The following is a 15,630-nucleotide window of genomic DNA, read 5'->3' as shown; positions in this document are numbered from 1 at the left end:
GCTCTGGTCAGACTACACACGACGTCTGAGCAGTGTTCCATGTCAGGCCCAGGCTTTGACAGGAGATCATTTCAGTGGCTTCATTGCGAGTGGCTGAAGACGTCCGTCATTGCGGGACATGCTGTAAATTCTCTCACCATTACAGGTAGTGCAGGGCTGTAACACTAAGGCTGTCTCATGAGTAATTCTTTTGTTTTGTAGTACAGGGAGGTAGGATACATGGCAAACTCTCCGGCTATTAAGGGGTTGCTAAAGATGCCGGACATCCGTGAGTGACAGGTGTCAGATCTAAGTGTAGCAGAATCAGCTACTAGGTGACACAGAAAACACAGGTGCTTTTCTGTCTAATTGATAACGTATCCCTTCCCGCCCCAAAAGGGTTGCCCGGGCCAGGCTCTCGTTTGATAGAATCCCAAGGAGGAGGAAAGGAAAGGAGGTAGCAGCCTGAGGGCTTGGTTCTTTCCTGTCTGGGGATTAAATCTAGCACACTCAGCTGCACTGGCCTGGGTCAAATGCCCACTCATAGATCAGTCACTGGCGCAAGGTAACAGGCCCACCCCAGTTATCTTAGGTGGGGGCTGAGGACATTGGTCCCAGAGTTCTTGGGAGAGGCAGAGTAGCTGCCACAAAGGGTGTTCACTGCTGCTGTGGGACGAGTGTTTGAAGAATCCTGACACGCTGCCCAGTTGCCAGAACCATCCCCCAGCTTGGCTCCTGATGCGTGGCCTTTGTGCACCCCTGTCTCTGCGCTCTCGGTCAGCTTGTGTGCTTCACATATTTATTTGTAAGCATGATACTGACTTTACTGTTACTAAGATAAATTTTTTAGATAAATTTATGCTAAACTTTGTAGGAATATAATGTTATCATGAATGAATAAGTGACAACAAAGCCTCATTTTTTATTAAAGAAGTTTTTATTGGGGCCGGCATTGTGGCACAGTGGGCAAAGCCACTGCCTGCGGTGTCAACATCCCATGTGGGTACTGGCTCAAGGCCCAGCTGTTCTTTTTTTTTTTTCAAGATTTATTTATTTATTTGAAAGGCAGAGCTGCAGAGAATGGGGGGGGGGGGGGGGCAGGAGGGAGAGAGGGGTTTTCCATCCACTGGTTCACTTCCCAGATGGCTGCAATAGCAGAATCTGCACTGATCCAAAGCCAGGAGCCAGGAGCTTCTTCTGGGTCTTCCATGCAGGTGCAGAGGCCCAAGGACTTGGACCGTCTTCTACTGCTTTCCCAAGCCATGGCAGAGAGCTGGATCAGAAGTAGAGCAGCCAGCATCCATATGGGATGCCAGCACTGCAGGCAGTGGCTTTACCCGCTATGCCACAGCACTGGCTCCACAACCCAGTCATTCTATTTCCTATCCAGCTCCCTGATGCTGTGCTGGAAAAGCAGCAGAAGATGGCCCAGGTGCGTGGGCCCCTGCCATTCACATGGGAGACCTGGAAGAAGCTCCTGGCTCCTGGCTCCAGCCTGACCCAGCCCCAGCCACTAGGCTATTGAGGAAGTGCACCCATGGAGCCACTCCTCCTCCCTCTTCCTCTGTCACATTCCTAATGCCCTGATTTGGTGGGAAGTCCCATGATGTTTGTCTAAGAAGATAACCAGGGTCACTGCTGTGGTGCCGGCAGCCCCTATGGGCACCGGTTCAAGTCCAAGCTGAGCCCCTGAACCCACATGGGAGACCCAGAGGAACCTCCTGGCTCTTTTTTTTTTTTTTTTTAAGATTTATTTAGTTATTTGAAAGTCAGAGTTACAGAGAGAGAAAGAAGGAGAGGCAGAGAGAGAGAGAGAGGGATCGATCTTCCATCTGCTGATTCACTCCCTCAACTGGCCACAACAGCTAGAGCTGCACGGATGAGAAGCCAGGAGCACTTCCAGGTCTCCCATGTGGGTGCGGGGCCCAAGGACTTGGGCCGTACTCCACTGCTTTCCCAGGCCTTAGCAGAGAGCTGAATTGGAAGTGGAACAGCTGGGACTCGAACCAGCGCCCATATAGGATGCCAGTACTGCAGGTGGCAGCTTTACCCGCTATGCAATAGCATCAGCCCCCCGGCTCCTGGCTTTGGATTGACCCAGCTCCAGCCAACGAGGACAGTGAATCAGCAGAAGGAAGACTTCTGTCAGTCAGTCTCTCTCTCTCTCTCTCTCTCTCTCTCTGCCTCTCTTTAGTTCTCTGCCTTTCAAATAAATAAATCTCAAAAAAAAAAATAAATAAATAAGATAACCAACGTGCGAAGGAATTAACCCACAGTCTAGCCGTACACCATCTGTACCCCAAATGTCCCAGCCTGCCCCTGCCAGGTGACAGGGGTGGCCCACAAGGGAGCCGGCAGTTCTAAGTAGGAACATGGACTTGACTATCATAGCACAGCCATGGCGAGCTCTGGAGAAGCCGGACTAAGCCTGCAGATGCTCCAGACATGTCTGGGCCAAACACAAAGCGTTAGGGAAGAGAACCGTGCTGGCTGCTGGCCAGGAGAGGGGACGTCCTCGGCAGGCCTCGGCCAGCGCTTGCGTTGGGATGAGCCCTTCTCACTCCCCTTTGTCCACCAAGCCCCCACCCGATGCTCCACCTTTTCTCCACTCCATGCTCATGTTCATCCATCCATCCCCCCTTCTTGGATCCAACCAAGGACTCATCACCCATCTCCATCCACCTGTCATTCAACCATCTTTGCACCCAACCAAAATGTGCGCACTCTCTGAGTGCCACCAGACACCATTCATCCTGCGGCACCACCTGTGGTTCTCTGTGACCCATCCATGCACTCAAAAAACCCAGCCAGCCTGCCAACCAGCTGCTCTATGGAGGATCTACACCAGGCTACATATGGCTACAGACACATGTGGCTACACACATGAACACGAGCTGTCGCCCATGCAGAAGGATCTCTCATTCTAGTGAAGAGGGGGGCTTTATGAATTTAAGCCCCTGCAGGAACCTCCTCGGTAGCCCTCTATATGTTCTTTCTAGAACACAGAAGTAGCACTTTCTGCCTCCGGGCTGGGTTCCTCGTGCTCAGCTCAGCCTGCTTCCACTTCTCCAGAATACTACGTGCTGTGGAACCCAGCCAGCCTCCACTCCCAGCCTGGGTGCCACCTGGGCCCTCACACAGCTCAGCACACAGGGCCCCAGAAGCGGGACCCACGTCCTGTCTTTACCTCTGTTGCCCCCCAACACGCTCCTCAGCCATATCACTGGGGATGGATGGGGACTATCAAATGTTACAGGTAATTTAGCTTTCTCCAGGGCACACTGGGAGATGATCTGCGTTCGAGAAAATGAAGTCTGCAGTAGATCTCACTGATTGCATTACCCCACAGAGAGGCAGAAACAATCCCGAAGGTGGCAACTTAAATCACTACTTGGTAATTTACTAAAACAAAGCTAATACCCTAAGAAATGTTTTCTCTGCCATTTTACAGCAATTTCACCATTAAGCTATCTTTGATTGCAATTTATAACAATGAATAAAGCAAAGGAAAAAGGTTATCTTCAGCTCAGCCAAACAGTTCACTCTAAATATTAATGATTTTTTGGGGGCAGCACTGTGGCGTAGCAGGTAAAGCCACTGCCTGCAGTGCCACCATCCCATACGGGCACCAGTTCAAGTCCCAGCTACTCCACTTCTGATCCAGCTCTCTGCTGTGGCCTGGGAAAGTAGAAGATGGCCCAAGTCCTTGGGCCCCTGCACCCACATAGGAGACCCAAAAGAAGCTCCTGGCTTCAGATTGGCGCAGCTCTGGTCATTGTGGCCAACTGGGGAGTGAACCAACAGATCGAAGAACTCTCTCTGCCTCTCCTTTTCTATGTAACTCTGAGTTTCAAATAAATAAATGAATCTTGTAAAAAATTAATAAATAAATATTAACAATTTTCATCATAAGCAAAACCCTGGGCATCATGTCCAGAGTAGCCACAGCTCCCCAACACGGCGAGGTGGGGGTGGGTAGGCGGAGATGGGGCCATGAGCACAGTCATCTTCCCCCGCTTTCCCAGGCACATTAGCAGGAAGCTGGATCGGAAGTTGAGCAGCCAGAACTCGAACTGGCACCCGTACGAGACACGGGCGTCACAGGCAGCGGCTCAACCTGCTACACGACAGTGCCAGCCCCAGGCTTCAGGGTTGGGACTGATCCGTGCTGCTGGCCTTCCTAGTTCTCCAGCCTCCAGACGCTGCCATGAGACTTCTCAAGATAAAGACCCTCTCACCCCCACCCACCCACCCACCCATCCAGGAAAGGGCAGAGGCCCCTTCCTCCTACTCCGCACCTTGAGTTCAGGTTCCCGTGGGTGAACCTGAAGCACCCTAACAGCTGCTCCTGGGAGAGATGACAGGGCCCAGCCCAGCCAGAAGGGTGCCTCCCTGGACAGCAGGGCCCCAGGCACCCCCCAAGGCCTGGCAGACCCAGAGCAAGGAGACAGGACATGGCCACAGACCTCGGCACAAGGAAATCATGGAACAACCTGGATGACATGCTGGGACCTGACTGGGGACACGTGTGGCTGTGAGCTGGGCAGCGGGGAGCTCAGGGCCCTGGTCACTTTAAAAAATGTGTAAAATCCAAATGGTCCCCTGAGACGCAGACCTTCCAAATCTAGATCCGGGGAGACAGGTTTATGGATCATTATTAAATTGCTGAGAAAAGGAATAAACCTGGAGAATATTCAACATCAATCAGACAAACGAGGCTGCGGCCCCATTACTCACGGGGAGACTTGGGTGCGGGCCAGCAGCACGGTGGCCTCCGGGCAGCGCAGTGTGGGGGCCGAGCTCCAGGGCTCCGGGCCACCTCACAGCCTCTGTCCTTGGATGTGGAACTCAGGCAGACACCAAGAGAGACCCGTTCGTGGCGGGATCTGAGTAACGCTTTGTGAAGTCAGCGATAGGAAGCCCGGTCAGCCTGGGAGACAGAGACAGACAGACATCATCTCTCCACGCATTTCACACACACGACACTGAGGCTCTCAGACGTTCTGTGCAAGCTAAGGGGGCCAAGGTGGGCTCAGCCACCTGTCTCACCTCCTGCTTGGGAGGCAGGTACCAATACCTGCTAGTGCCCTCCCATGGGGACCAGGCACTACCGGTCACCTTCTTCTCTCTTTGCCCCTCAGGAAAGTGACACCTGGGACCACTCCCCAAAGACCCTCCCCGACTCCTACCCTCCCAACTCATCTGCCCGCCAGGCCAGGCTGCGGTGGACACCGGGACAAAGCCCAGGCCCCCAGGGGAATCTAGGCACCAGAGGGGACGGGGAGGGCACAGTGACCTGAAGGTGCCCAGTCAGCATCGCTGTGAGGACCAGGATATGAAGGCCAAGGCCACCAGCCAGCCCCGCCCCGTCACCTCCACCACTGCCCAACAGCCCCCAGCTCCGACACTTCCGGCTCCATGCACTCAGGCTGATGGGGCCTGAGGGGCGCAGGACAAAAGGGAGCCAGTTACCCAGCCCTGCCTGCTGTGACCTCACAGAGATCCGTGCCTAGGCTGGCGACCTGCACACGCCATCCGGCCTTTCCCTGTCACAGCCACTCACACACGCAACAAGATCGACATCTGAATTCGGCTGTTGCCACTCCGACCTGCCTCTTGAAGCCAAGGCCACATTTCAGTCCTGTCACCTGCACCTCCAGGGAGCAGCGTGCAGACAAGGACCAAATCCATTGTCCCCGGCACAAGAGGTAGCAGAGGACAGGCCCCGAGGGCCCCCCAGGGACCCTGTCCTGGAGGTAGGGGGGAGTCAAGGTTAGCACTCTCCCATGGCCCCCCAGGGCAGTTTGCCTGGCCCTGCTCCGCACACCACCTGCACCTCCCCGCCAGCCTCTCCCCTCCAGCAGGCTCTTCTCCTACAAACCCGGGCCAGGTGCCGCAGCAGGCGAGGCTGGGAAGGCATTTCCCAAACTGAGATCCGCGGTGGCTCATGGGAACCCCCTCAGAACCCGCCCCTGCCTTTTCCAGCGTGGAGACTGTGTCCTGGGGAGCAGGTCCCCCCAGCTTGCACTCACAGCACGTGGGCACCCCCACTGAGCCCCCTCCTCCACCACGGAGCTCCCTGGCCCCAGGCTCAGCCCCAGCCTCAAGCAGACACCCCTCTCGACAGGGTGGAGCCGACCGCACTGCTGAGTGCCAGCTCTCACACTTGCCATGGCTGCCCCAGACCCTCAGGAGGAGAGCAAGACCCCTGGTGTCCCTAACACCAACTCCCTGCCCAGGCCAATGCTTGCATGGACGGCTCACCTCTGTCCTGCAAGGGGTGAGGCCAGGCCTTGTACCGCAGGCGCTCCCAAGACGGGCCTGGCCTACCGAGCCACCCGGCCTTTCTCCCACCCAATCAAGCAAGCCACATGAGCCCCGGCAGCCCTGCAAAGGTGCCTGGGGCCGACTGTGCCCAGGGACACACACAGGTGCCAGACTAGGGGAGCCTCCTCCACTCACAGACCCCCCGGGGCCTGTGCTATCCCCGACCCCAGCCCCCCATGCCCCACCTGTCTCTGCTGAGGGCGCTCACCTCCGCACTTTGCCCACAGGAACGTCCTCTCCTCCCCCACAGCAGCAAAACACAGCAGCACATCTACCAGGCGACTCCACAGCCAGCAGCATCCACGCCCCAGGCCACGCTTCCCTGCCCTGAGCTTGGCACCTGGCACCCTCTGTCACCCCCTGCCGGCCTGTGGTCAAGCTGTTGCCTGGCTCCCCAGCTCCTGCTCCAACCCCCTCTTTGCCGGCCGACACCACCCACACCGGCAGCCCCGGGCTCACCTGTGCGCTCTCGAACGCTGCTTCCTGCACGGCCCGTGGCCCTGATGACTGATTACCTGCCAATGTGGAGGCCCCAGCGCATGAGCCAAGGTGCCATGAAGACGGCGGTGGGCACTTTCACTGCCTGCACTCCGGGCTGGGCCAGGGCCGTGGCTGCAGCTGCCTGGGTACTTGTGGCCGCTAAGCTCCGTCTCCTGGGTGAGGGCCTCCCTGCGGCAGATTCTTCCGCGCCAGCTCCCACTTGGGGCTGATTTTGAAAGCATCCATGGCCGGCGCCGCGGCTCACTAGGCTAATCCTCCACCTTACGGCGCCGGCACACGGGGTTCTAGTCCCGGTCGGGGCGCCGGATTCTGTCCCGGTTGCCCCTCTTTCAGGCCAGCTCTCTGCTGTGGCCCGGGAGTGCAGTGGAGGATGGCCCAAGTGCTTGATGAGCCGGCCGTGGCGGCCATTGGAGGGTGAACCAACGGCAAAAGGAACACGTTTCTTTCTGTCTCTCTCTCACTGTCCACTCTGCCTGTTAAAAAAAAAAAAAAAAAAAAAGGCATCCATGGAGCAGGCGAAAGAGCTTACTCTGCCTCACCAGAAGTGCCTGGAGCAGACGTCTCCCCCTGACCAGGAGGGCCCAGCCGGCCCCATGGCCACTGCCCTCCAGCTGTGCGTGGGCAGGCACTGGGGGCTGCTGGCTCAGTGTGAGAAGGGAACTGGGCCAGTGCTTCTCCACGGGGGGCAGCTCACAGCCGGCCAGGAGACAGGCTGCAGGCCGAAGCCACGGACTCACCTGCTGCACGAGGCTAGGGCCAGGGCAGAGAAGCTCCCATGGTGACACGGGGCAGGGGCTTCACAGAGCCCACATCCCCTCGGCCAGCAGGGCCTGCGGCTGAGCAGCCACAAAGAAATCCCTGGCTTTCCTTGGCGCTGCTTAAGGCACATCACAGCCTCCTCACCCCTGTTACCCAGGCTCCCTGTCCCCGAACACAGGTGGCGCCCAGAGCTGGTCAGACACACGGTCTGCCCCCCACAGAGCTGAGCCGAGGCCCTCAGAACTTGCGGAGAGTGCCAAGGCGGCGTCCTTGAAGAGGTCAGCAGGGGAACACCTGGGCACCCGCGCAGTCGGGTCTCTGTCGTGCCCCTCCCAGGGTGGCTCTGCTGCAGCTGCCCCTCGCTCCCGCACAGCGCTGTCCCCGCACAGAGTCCGTGTCTCGTCCCTGCCCCCTTTCCGAGGCTGCTCACGGGGTCATGCGTGACTCAAGAGGAAGGGAGGGGGGATTGCTGCCCCCCTCCAGGGGTTGGGGCCTCACACACAGGGCCAGTGCCTCTCCGCTCCTGGGGCTGCGGTCAACACCATCCTCCAGAGCCCGGCTGCTGGAGGGCTCAGGACAAGAAAGCAGGCTCCTCTGCACCCGCAGGCCGTGGCAGCTGCTCCTGGGACTTGAGCACAGTTCACTGTTGGTGTTCACCAGGCCTCTGGCCTTGCTGGTGGAAGATAGCTCGCTTGCTCGCCCTCAGTACTTATTTTTCTATATATTTATTTAAAAGCCCAGAGATTTTCCATGAGCTCGTTCACTCCCCAAATGGCCACAACACACCCAGGGCTAGGCCACACTGAATCCAACAGCCTGGAGTCCCAACCGGGTCTCCCCCGTGGATGGCAGGGATCCAAGCACTCGGGCCATCTTCTGCGGCCGTCTCAGGGACATTAGTTGACTCGGAAGCAGAGCAGCCAGGACGGAACTGGCACTCAGAGCGGGGATGCAGCTGCCTAACGTGCTACACCACCACACCAGCCCCTGACCTTGATCGTCTTCAAGCTGTCATCACAGGCATGATGGACAGGTGAGGGACAGGCCCGGCGCAATCCCAGGTTCACAGGGGAAGCAGCTGCGGCCCCTAAAGGCTGCTTCCACGGTCCCTGAGAAGCACCACCGGGGAGCTTGCTAGAACTCAGTGCCGGGAGGCTGCTGTCCTGCTGAGCAAAAATGGCATGTTTCAAATTTTTTGTATTTTATTTGAAAGAGTTAGAACTTCCAGCTGCTGGTTCACTCCCTAAATGGCCACAATGGCTGCGGCTGAGCCAGGCCAAAGCTAGGAGCCAGGAGCTTCTCCCATGTGTGGTGCGGGGGCCCAAGCACTTGGACTATCCTCTGCTGCTTTCCCAGGAGCATGTGTGTGGAGCTGGATCAGAAGTGGAGCAGCCAGGGCTGGAGCCAGCGCCCCTAAGGAACCCGCTAGGCCACAACGCCGGCCCCCCAGAATTTGCATTTTAACAAGATCCCCACACACACTTCTGGCTCGCTGGCTCATCAGGCTCCTGACGCTGTTTACTAACAAACCGCTAAGAGTTTACACTCAAGCTGTTGGGGCCTGATGGGCCCGGGACAAAAGGGAGCCAGCTATCCAGTCCTGCCTGGCGTGATCTCAAGCCCTCTGTTAAACTACACCCAGTGCGCGCTTAGCTCCCCCAAAGGACAGAGAACTGTGTTCGCAAACTTCTGGGGTTCCTTGTGAAGCCTGAAACGTGCGCTGACGCTGACCTGCAGACCAGCGACCAGAGTAAAGGGTGATGGCGCCCCCTCGTGGCAGCATCGACACTGCAGCCCACACGAGGCTAAATCTGAACGGGCTGTAGTCAGGGTGTGCCAGGCGGCTAGGGAGGGAAAATACTCCAAATACAGTAGATGCCTTTATCCACTGTTTTGTGATTTCAGTTACCTGTGGTCAACCACAGTCCAAAAATATCAAACAGGAAATTCCAGAAACAAACAGCTGCTTAAAATTCCATGCCCAGGATGTAACAGCCCTTTGTCCACCTTGTCTGTGCTGGCAGTTCTGAGCAACTGTTGCAGGAATCCCTTACTGCACCTACTTTATAAAGCAAGCTTTATCTTAGGTGCATACCGATATATAAAAAAATACTATATGTAGGGGGTGGTGCCATCTACGGCTCCAGGCATCCACTGGGCGTCTCCGAATCTATCTCCCACAGGCAGGGAGCGACTGCTGCACGAACCCTTCCTCATCCAGCAGGGGGAGGGGAGGCCTCCAGGAAGAGTTCCAGGCTCGGTTCTCCCTGCACTGTAACCACTGCCTCTCAGCGCTCACTGGGCACCTGCCCCACGCATCACGTGGGCTGCAATCAAGGCACAGTCCGTTCTTCAGTTGTGGGGTGTAGAGCAGGCAGGGAGAGGCCCAGGGGCTGCCCTTGCCACTGCACGGGCTCCCCATTTCCCAGTCTGACCCCTGTCCAGCCCACCTGGTCCTCATGGCAGTGCGGGAAGGGACCGATCCCTGCCGCTGGTCTCTGCTTTACCTGCTGATCCGGCTCCTCCTCGGAAATGCCTTCCAGGGACTGAATCCTGGAAGCTGAGCCACGCACAAACTCTGCCCAGAATTTGCAGCGCTGTGTTCCCCAAACCCAGCAGGCCAGTTTAGATGCACATAAAGCTAAGCCACTGGTGTGAAGCCGCCAGCACGTGCTGGGCAGGCAGCCACGTGCTCTCTCCCTCCACTTGCCCAGGACTGCTAGTCTGACCGTCCACTTGGCCCTCGGAGGGTGGGAGCCGCTAGTGGTGAAAAAGGCCCAAATACAGGTACAAGTGTTCTCTGTGTGTTGCATTTGAACCTGGCAAATCCCACCTGGGAACTGGCACTCAACACTCCGCCACACACCAAAACCAGGGTGCCGGGGCCAGCGTTAGCCTGGTACTTGCATATTGGGCAAATCTGGAAAGCACTCTGTGTGTGCCAAACAGCCTCTGGGGTCTTAGCTTCCCCGATACCCCAGCAGCCTCTGCCCCAGTTACCTTCCCAGATGTGTTGCTCGTAGCTTGGCCAGTTTTTCGCCTCCCAGACTGATGCTTATTGTGGTCACTTCATTTCTACACTTTGTGCGGCCTTTGCTCCCCACAGTAGCGTTCAGCTCAAGGATAGCAACACGCCAGGCTTGGGAGTCAGCTCCCAGGGCCGCCCTGGCCTGGACCTCTGCAGGAGGCACCAGCAAGTCCCGAACCCCTGTGGGCTCCAGATGGACGAGGGGACACATGAGGCCAGGTGCAGGCCACCACCCAACCTGCCTCCCGACTGACCCCTCATTGCTACCAGGCCGAGCTTCTTGACCGGTGCTGGGCCCAATGTGGCCTCACCTCAAGGCCCTCAAACCACAGCCTCTGACCCTGCTGGCCACCGCCACTCCCCAGGCCGGCCGCCAGCTCCGCTCCTCCCCAGGTCCCCTGCATCCACGTTCCGGAAGCGCCTTTCCAGCACTCCACGCCCTCTTCCTGACACAGCTGAACCAAGCAGCCCCCTGGGGCCCCTCTCGGAGTCTCCAGCCCACCCCGTCTTCCCACCACTGCGGCCAGCACCGCCATGACTCCTACACACCACAGGCTCCAACCGCATCTTCCACTCCCGTGCTGAGACCTTGGAGCCAGGCTTTTAACGAGTACTTCTATTTTTTAACATCAGAAAACCCCGAAAGGCTTATTACTGAAGTCTTAGAAAAACAAAGAAATCCCCACGACCCTACCCTGAAGAGGAAGGCACCTCCCCTGGAGGCATCACTCAGCTTTCTAGGCCCACACACCATCTTCCCAAACACGGAGACTGTGCACTTTGCAACTTGCTTTTCTCATGTAGAACTTTAAGGCAGTGTTGTGTGAAAACCATTTAGCTGGCCGGCGCCGCGGCTCAATAGGCTAATCCTCCGCCTTGCAGCGCCGGCACACCGGGTTCTAGTCCCGGTCGGGGTGCCGGATTCTGTCCCGGTTGCTCCTCTTCCAGGCCAGCTCTCTGCTGTGGCCCGCGAGTGCAGTGGAGGATGGCCCAAGTGCTTGGGCCCTGCACCCCATGGGAGACCAGAAGCTGATCCTGGCTTCGGATCAGCGCGGTACGCCGGCCACAGTGGCCATTGGATGGTGAACCAATGGAAAAGGAAGACCTTTCTCTCTCTCTCTCTCTCACTGTCTAACTCTGCCTGTCAAAAAAAAAGTACAGTTGAGTGCACTGACAAAAGCCGGGCCAGTAGAAAAGCCAAGGTAGCTGAGGCCTGCCTTCCGCTGCCTTCTCATCACCCTGCAAAGGATCACCACAGCCCAACATGGCGGGCGGGAGCCACGCCCCTCCTTCCCTCTTGCTCCAACCACCACAGCCACACCCCTCCTTCCCTCTTGCTCCAACCACCACAGCCCATGGGCCCCTTCCTTGGGCTCCTGCTTCACCATGGAGTCTTGTATGTCCCACGGCCTCCAACAATTCCAGGCTCAATGCCTCGGGCACCATCAAGGAGCCTTCCCAAAATATCCTTTCAGGTTGAGATTTATTAAGGGAGCAGGCCTTCAGTCTAAAGGTTAAGACACCACATCCCCATATTGGAGTGCAAAGGCTTTTTTAAATTGTTTATTTGAAAAAGTTACAGAGAGAAGGAAAGGCAGAGAGAGAGAGAGAGAGAGAGAGAGAGAGAGGTCTTCCACCCACTGGTTCACTCCCTAAATGGCTGCAATGGCTGGAGCTGTGCCAATCCAAAGCCAGGAGCTTCCTCTGGATCTCCCACACGGGTGCAAGGGACCAAGGACCTGGGCCTTCTTCTACTGCTTTCCCAGGCAGCAGAGCTGGATCGGAAGTGGAGCAGCTGGGACTCGAAACGGTGCCCATATGGGACGTCTGCACTGCAGGCGGTGGCTTTACCCGCTACCAAGGTTTTTTTTTTTTTTTTTTTTTTTTTGGACAGGCAGAGTGGACAGTGAGAGACAAAGAGAAAGGTCTTCCCTCGCCGTTGGTTCACCCTCCAATGGCCGCCACGCTGATCCGATGGCAGGAGCCAGGTACTTATCCTGGTCCCCCATGGGGTGCAGGGCCCAAGCACTTGGGCCATCCTCCACTGCACTCCCTGGCCACAGCAGAGAGCTGGCCTGGAAGAGGGGCAACCGGGACAGAATCCGGCGCCCCAACCGGGACTAGAACCCGGTGTGCCGGCGCCGCAAGGTGGAGGATTAGCCTAGTGAGCCACGGCGCCGGCCGTGAGTTTCACTTCCAACTCCAGCTTCCCTGACGAGATTAAGTTCCAGACTCAGATGTGGCCAGGCCCAGACTCCGCTGCTGAAGGCATTTGAGGAGTGAACGAACCAATGGAAGCACTTGTAAACCGACAAAAAAAAAAAAAAAAAAAAAAAAAACTAAAATTTTTAAACTGCCAGTGCCCCACAGAACTTAGCCACTACTGCGAGACCCTCTACAGAAACATCTGCGCTTGAAAAGCAGCCCAGTGCCACCAACCCAAGCGCCTCTGCTGACTGCTCATCCACGGCTCACGCACTGTGAACTCTGAGCTGCATCCGTGCCCCTGGAGAGCCCGTACACTCTCCTAGGCAGCATCATGCAGGGACGCTGGCACCCCTACCGGTAACCCAGGGGACCCCAATATTCCCATCAAAGGATGCTCGGCTCCTCACTTCACCTTATCAAACGCCCACTTCTCTCCCTCCAACAGAGGCTGACGGACTAAACTCACTGCAGATTTGGGGCTGGAGCAGGCCTGCTGGGTAGGCTGTGGCAGGTAAGCTGCTCCCACCAGAACAGACTCCCACCCTCCCCACCCAGGCCCCACATGTTGTGCAGCTAAGTCTCTCCCAGTGGCTTCCTGCTTCCACACCCATCACCTCCCCACATAACACCAGCAAACAGCCTATGCACACTCACACCACACATCACTCTAGGTCATGCCCCAGCACTGAACTTCAAGATTCCACAGGATCTACCCACCCGAGGGCAGGGCTTCACACTGTTCCTAGTAGAGATGGTGTTTTGTTTTTTTTTTTTTTTTTTGGGGGGGGGGTAAAATATTTATTTAAAAGGCAGAGTGGCGGGGTGAGGGGTGGGGATGGTATTCCACGCGCTGGTTCACTCCCTAAGTGGCTGCAACAGCTGGAGCTGTGCCAAGCTGAACCCAGGAGCTTCCCACATGGGTTCAAGGGGTCTCCCACATGGGTGCAAGGCCCAAGGACTTGGGCCATCTTCTACTGCTTTCCCAGGCCATAGCAGAGAGCTGGATCGGAAGTGGAGCAGCCCGAACTTGAACTGATGCCCACATAGGATGCTGGCGCTGTAGGTGGCGGCCCCACTCGCTATGCCACAGCGCCAGCCCGAGCTGAGCAGCTTTCACTGCACACACTCACACACACTCACACACATTCACACACACTCACCCTCACACCCAGCAGCCTTCATCACAAAATGAAGGAAACCACTCCTCTGAGTGTAAGACAGGTTTCTTTTATTAGTTTTTCCTAAACTTGTCTCATGTTTACTGCCATGTTCTCCTTAGTGTAAGAACGTGACCTGGAGTTTGCACAAACCAATTTGGATAACGCGATCTGGACAGATGCTCTTCTGCACACCAGTCAGTTACCACCCAGCGGCCCGCACCCCTGCAAATCCAGCTGCTCTGAAAGCCTGTCTAAACAGACAGCAAGCAGACCGTAGCATCTTATTTCTCGTCTTAAACTTCAAAGTCACCCCATCCCAACACCCAAGCCCTCCCCCACACGCGCACACAAATTCATTTAGAAGAAATGGCCATTAAGGACTGAGTCAGTAGCCTAAGAGTTGGCTTAATCCTGCAGCCAGCATGTCAAAGCAGCGCCACCCGCCTCGGCAACCAGGCCAACGGCGCTACTGAAGCCTGACAGGTGGAGTGGGCCCAGGCCCGGCCGCGGGGCTCCCACGCACGCCTGCACACCACGGCGAGAGCACTCCTGCCTTCCTCCTAGGCGGCCGTTCAGAACTTGAGGGCTTCTAACACTCAGAAACATTTCTATGTGGACAGAGACAGAAACTGTAACTATGCAAGATACAATCTTATTTCTAACAGAGGCCAAAATCAACAGAGACATGCTCTGTTATATGGAATAGCCGTTATTACAAAGATCCAAAGCAAAACCAACACAGCTTGTGACAAGTCTGTAAGGCAGGTACCAGCTCTGGCCTTTAACTCAGGCTTCCCTGGAGTTTCCAAAACGCCTCATTCTACGAATACTGCCCCCAAGGGCAGGCAGACTGCTGGGGTGCACGGACTGGCTGCAGACGGACGTGTTCTACCGCGCGGGCAGCACACTGCTTTAACACTAACTTCAGACTCATCCGGTACAATGCAGTGCAGATGTCTGCATGATCTGTTAGCTGCTTACGAACACTTAACAAGTTAAGCGATTGTTGAGTGAGCTGAAAACATATTCAACTCTCGTCCTAGGAGTTCAAGATGTGCCTCAGATACACACAGAACCTCTCCCACCTGAACCAACAGGCCACGATGAGAAACAATCAACCGCATGGCACTGTGCTGTGCCGACAGCACGCACACCTACACGTGCCGAACCTTAAAGGAGGGCCCCTTGCCGCTGGGGCACAGGGGCACAGTGAACACTCAGGCAGAGGCTCCAGGTCTCGGAGCATCAGTCAACCAACTGCTCCGGAGGAGGGGGTCGACTTTCCCAAGAGCACCACAAGGCATTGCGAATGGGAGCTCTTGCTTTGGGTGGGGGTGGGGGGGTGGGAGTGGGAGCGGGGTTGGAGGTGAGCTGTGACGGTGAGAGCACACCTCTGCCGCTCTGCTCCAGCCCTCAGAGGCAGGGGGAGACCCCACCCCCACCCCCACCCAGGCGGGGAGCCTTTGTGGCGGCCTCCACAACTACTCTGAAAGCACAATCCGGCTCTGCAGGCGGGCTGTCACGACAGGCTGCTCAACAGCTAGGCACAGCCTCCGCCGCAGCTCCACTTCCCGAATTCGCGCCCGAGAAGCAGGATTCAACACAGAATGAATAAAGCGTAAGCGCAGGTAGACTCACTGGGCTTCTAAATATGAAGAAGATACAATG

Source organism: Oryctolagus cuniculus, chromosome 6 (assembly GCF_964237555.1).
Source record: "Oryctolagus cuniculus chromosome 6, mOryCun1.1, whole genome shotgun sequence".
Taxonomy (NCBI): Eukaryota; Metazoa; Chordata; class Mammalia; order Lagomorpha; family Leporidae; genus Oryctolagus; species Oryctolagus cuniculus.
The sequence above is the reverse complement of the archived record's forward strand: the minus strand, read 5'-3'. Positions refer to the sequence as shown.